Consider the following 6,000-nt stretch of genomic DNA (forward strand, 5'->3'; position numbering starts at 1 on the left):
TTTTGATAATGTTAGCAAAGTATATTCCTGTAACATTCTACTGAACGTTATGATAATATTTTTGCACAAAATTCTGTGCAACATTCCTGCGACATTGTTGGAACATAATACTACAATGATCATCAAATAACGTTTGAAGAACGTTATAACAATGTTTGCTTGGAATGTTACTTTGCAGTAACGTTACGGAACATCCCAGGAATGTCGTTGTTAGTTGGGATACTATCGCTAACAGTTTAACGTTACTATTAAGTCTTATTAGGCAGCTGTGTAAGTGTATCTAACTGCATATTTAAAAGTTGACTTGCAACAAAATTCACATTACAGTTACTTGGTATCAAAAGATTATCCATGTCTTACTCTGCTGTGTTGTAGGTGCAAAATATGTGGAAATGTAATTACAAGTTCTTAAAAGCTCCAAAAAGAACAGTTAATCGCAGCCATCACGAGACCGCTGTAGATTAGAATCTCTTTCCAAAATGGCTCAAATGGAATGTAGTTGTACAAGATGGCTTCTGTTTACACTTTTAGGCTACCTCATTCGTCAAAATATTTTTACAAATATACTTCACACATTCAATAAAACCATGTCTATTGTTCTTACGCGTTTATTTCCTCGTCATTGTAATGCTGTCACTTTCAGCATTGATATCTTATAATCTACTGTGAAAATTGGTTTATTTTTTTAACCTTAGCTCGAAGGAGTACATTTCATTGTCTGATAAACATGACAAGCCTGTTGCTCACCGGTGATCATCGAAAAATGCTGCAGAAATTATTCGCGCTGTCTGGCAGAAAGTATAGGTCACATGATCAGATTACGACTAGATGATTAGACCAAGCCGAAACAAAACTGTAAAGTAGGGAGCATTTATATTTGATACGGGGTCTTCGGTAAAACCTGGAGCGCTTGTCATAAACTAGGGCTACGAGAAGTTTTATATTGAGCCTTTTATTGGCCTTTAATTTCACATGAGAACATCACGTGACAAAACAATAACCAAATGAAATGACTACCTCAAAGAAATAAACTGATTTCAATCTACAGCGGTTTTGTGATGGCTGTGATTAGCTGTTTGTTTTTTAGCTTTTAAGAGCTTGTAATCACATTTCCACATATTTTGCATATACAACACGGCAGAGTAAAACATGGTGAACCTTTTGATACCAAATAACTGTAATGAGAATTTTGTTGCAAGTCAACCTTTAACAATTAGGGTCATTTTAATATAGGTTTTCTGATGATTAAGTATGATCCTCATGTTTGTATGTGAAACTCTACTTGTGTAAATCAAGCGGTCCATCAGACTAATTGAGACAGCTGGAAACCGTACCTGACCAGTAAAATCAACAATTTTTTTAGTAGCAAATTTTTGGTCTTCATTGATGATTAATGTAAAAGATTTTTGTTGAGTCCCTGTGGACAGCATGTACATACATGTATAAACAAGCTTATGAATCTACATGTGTGTGTATATACATGTGTGTTCTTTTGTGTGTTTTATTGGTGCTTGTCGGTGAGTGTGCATCTACATGTATGTATGTGTATCGAGGTGTGTGTTACTATGCATGTTGTTCTGTTCGTGCCCATATCGACATGGCTCTTTGTAAGCATCACACTGTCTTAGCAACCAACCCATTTTGTCAACTATTACCCCTGTCAGTTCTTGTTTAATGGGGTACCTTTAGCTGATTCACCAGCATCAGGGTTTGAAGTATCATCATCAGCTCCTCCACGGCCTTGATCAACTGGTTCGTGATTGATTCGTGTCTGGTGGCCATCTGTTCTTGCAAAGGTAATCAGCAGCCACATTTAAGGCAGGCGGTTCTAACTTGATTTTCCCACGTTTTGTGTGGCAATTTGTCAGAAAGGATGCACTCAGATTATTTTGGAGTGCCTCTCTGACTAACACTTTGAAGGCAGTACTGGAACGTTCTTCCAGAACGGAATAGGTATGGGAACAGGGATTGAGCAGATCCCATTTTCTCCACCGGTGTAAAAAAAGTCAACCTGAACCTTTACTTCACCACATCAGCATTCCAAAATGTTTTCGATAATTATTTAGCACAGTGCAGACTATGCATAAAAGGTGCTAATGCTGCCTGTTGGCGAGCACTAATTTGTTATAACAATCGGCTTGCTAAACTCCACCCTTTAGATTAATGCTGAAATTATATCAAATATATTGAACAATATCAAACAGTGTAATAATACAAGTCAGGGGTGGTTCCTACTTGACAACCAACTTGAAGTACAAGAAGTGTGATTGACTATTAAAGCAACTTGTGTTTGTCATAAAGAGTTATTTTGGGCCGAAGCACATCAATTTCTTTGCAACCAACTAAATAGCTAACAAATAAGTAACAAGTAGCAAAAAATGGATTAACTAAAAATAAATCATTCAATGAAACTACTCAGAAGTTCCTTCATCTCAAAAAGTAAGCATTAATTATCAATTTTGTTTATCCAATGAACTGATTTGGGGAAAATAAACAAACAGTATAACCACAAAATCATAAAGTAATAGAAGGTAAAAGTCTGCTATTTGTCATTTTCTCAAAATGTAACGTTAAACAGGCCTTTACATTCAGCTAAAAGGTTGCAAGTGGTTGTACTTATCATTGACCACAGCAACTATTTCCATTGTTTGCGACCATTGCACCAAGAAGAACATTGTGTTTGATTCTTAAGCTTGTATCACTCGATAATTTGGTGTATGTAATTCCCTACAGAATGCAAGTTAATAATAAAAAAATATATCGAAAATGGAGGCTAATCTTTGGATAAGTCTTTTTGGGTTAAAATTTTACCTTTCGATTTAAGATATGTCAAGAAGTTTATGAGGTGTTCTTAATGATAGGTAATTTTATTCATTAGCCTTGAATCAATGTAAAATCTATAACAGTATTAAGTTGCAGTCTTTGCATTATTAGTGAATTTATGTGTGCTTCACAAGTCTTCAGCAGCATAATCAAAAATCTACAATTAACTATCTGCTATAATTTTTTGTTCAATCTTGTAGCAAATCATCAGAAAAATATACTTAATTTTCACATCTGCTCCAAACTACAAACCTTCTAATGGCAAAGATATTACTGTTTATCCTTCAACTACTAATGTTATTTACATTGGCAAATGTATTAAAGATATATTGTTTTGTAATGCTACATATTTATTTTGTCTTCAATAGCAACCTTATTTAGCTTGGAAGTGATTAGGTTTTACCCTAACAAATAGTTCATTATAACCTTTGGAAAATGTAGTACTTGCCTTGACTATAGCTCTGAGGTCATCGTGGTGTCAAGGGTTGTGTCAATTGTCTCATTCCAGGAATGGTACCGGTAGTTGAAAACAGCCAAGTGAAGGTAGTTAGTTTGAAAAGACAGTAAGGGTATTAAAAGTTTAAACTAAATTTGAGTACAATGACTCATTTAATAATGACCTAAGTTTAAGTTTTTGGCTAATGCAATAAAATATCAAAACTTTGCATTGTGGTCATTTTGGTGAAACACGTTCCTCATTTCAACTTGATTAAAAATAATTTCTTCAGTAATTTGTACCTGCAAACACTTTCAAAGAACTCTAAAAAGTTTACAATTCTTTGAAATTGCACTCTCCAAAATAATAATTGGAACATACATACACATGTATCATCTTCAAATATTTACCTTTTAAACCAATATTGTCGCTAAAACCATATTTTTGATGTTAATGTTTATGTTGTATTTTATAGATAAGTGTATAGTGCTACTAGCCAAACTTTCAGCTAGCTACACACTGACAAGCCATATTTAAAGCTGCAAGTATACAAAAAAGAAAATTGGATAAGTTTTTAAAAATCTTAATAGACAGATAAATTGGTTTTCAAAAATTTTGAAAACTCATGAGCTCTGCCGATTTGATTAGTACTTAGTTAACAGACTATAGAAACATTAAATCGTTTTGGGCATTTATCCTCTATTGACAGATTAATTTAATTGCAATAGTTGCTATAGAAGTTTATTGCTACAAAATAAATTTTAAAACTCGGAGCAAGTTATCGACTAGTGTAACCACAGCTTTAGGTTCTCCAATTTTGCTGGTGAAACAAAGACTTTATAGTTTATCCTTTTAGTGTATGTGTCTCACCAGCCAGAAAAAAGAGTGATAGGCCATAGTAGCAATGGTTCGAGGTAAAACTTTCATTATTATCATATCACAGAGAGAATTCTAGCCAGCATAGCCATTTTTATCCATATCTATCACACAGGCTAATAATCAACTTGACCATTCTACTTCCTTTATGTAACTCATAACAAGTTCTATCGCCATTGACTCAAAAATTTTTACATTTATGACTCTCACAGCAGCTGTAAAAATTTCCTCTTTTACCCGACATGAGTCTGGGTACTACCAAATTATTACCTAATTAAGTCAGATCATTTAGGCCCCTCGGACATCAAAAAAGTACACACATGAGCTATTTGTCTTATTAAACTAGGGCTAATACACGATTATGTATTTATATATACATGTATACACATGTAAATATAAGTATCAGTGTCTTTTATTTGTTAGTCTATCATTTGTGGGGCCAGTAATAGCAATAAAGTGTTTAAGATTGATAAACCTGCTTCGCACTGGTTTTGAACTTGGAACTTCCAGTTTTGCAAACAGTCATACTATTCATTACACTATTTGTCCGATTGGCTATACTCTAGAATATTTGCGCAAAACATACTTATTACATCATTCAATATTTAATTCTGATTGAGTAAAAAACCTACTTCATGCTTCAGATAGCCGGTTCAAAGATCATGATTGCATGAGAGATCATAATGCTATATTTTTGTCTTATGTTTGTCTCAGAGAGGCAGGCTCGGCTCTTATGGTAGTAAATATTTAAAATAGCTTAGGTTACTCAAACTCATTTGCTAAAGAAACTTAACAATTAAACATAAATTTTTTATGTAAAAGCTTTTTTAATACTTGTGCAAGACTGGAAATTCTGCTAGTTACATAATAGACTTGAGCTATTAAATTATCATGCTAAGAAAGTTTATCTGATCTGACTTACCATTCATAGCCCTGTGGCAAGTTCCCGTTCAAGCGCTGTGGACCAGTGGTTCAATTTTCCTAGCATTTTTACACTTAAAATCATCAAAGGTTTAATACCAATCATTGCAAAAACCAGCAGCAAGATAATTACTTCTAACATTCATGTGGATAATTACCCTGAGGCCACTAAAAACTCTCTGTTTAGGGTAAGTAACTGTCTAAAACATATAAGAAGGTAGTTTATTTGAATAGCTCCAATTATAGTGAAGCCTTGGAAGGCTTTAATGTTTAGGTTGAATTTAGAGTTATTCATCGAACTGGGAAAAAACAACTAATTGGAATCTCCAGCTTCAGATTTAATACATTACCATCGGTGCATCCTACTAAACTACAGTAATGAAATAAAGTCTCTTATAGCTCTCCACATTTTTTTCGTCTGAGATTTCTGCAGAAACTCACAAATTTGTGGTGATAAAACATAAGTTACTTAAGATTTTTCGGACTTTTTTATACAGAATATAAATATATTTTGGCTGAGTTACAACAAAACTTAAAACAATTAAATAAAGATTTTCATAAATTTAATATTGTATTTAGCTTAGCATATGCTTTAATGAGTTTTATTAAAATGACAAAACTGGCCAATGATAGTTTTCTTGTTTTACTTTCGACTTACAACATAAGGCTGAGATAGTGCTTAGCTCAATAAACATGAAATGCAGTTTAGTAGATTCTGCATAATTTTTTCACAATGATTTTCAGACTTGATTTAAAAAAAATTTTAAATTTTTATGATCTCAGAAAAAAAACACTGCAGTATTCTAGTAATAAACTGAAATTCTGCAAAGTAGTATAAATCAATCTTAAATTAATTTCACATATATTGAACAAGTGTGACTCTATGACTTAATAAAACACCATGATATATAACTTAGGTTTTAAATTAGGGTAAACAACATGCA

The sequence above is a fragment of the Watersipora subatra genome, chromosome 5 (assembly GCF_963576615.1).
Source record: "Watersipora subatra chromosome 5, tzWatSuba1.1, whole genome shotgun sequence".
Lineage (NCBI taxonomy): Eukaryota > Metazoa > Bryozoa > Gymnolaemata > Cheilostomatida > Watersiporidae > Watersipora > Watersipora subatra.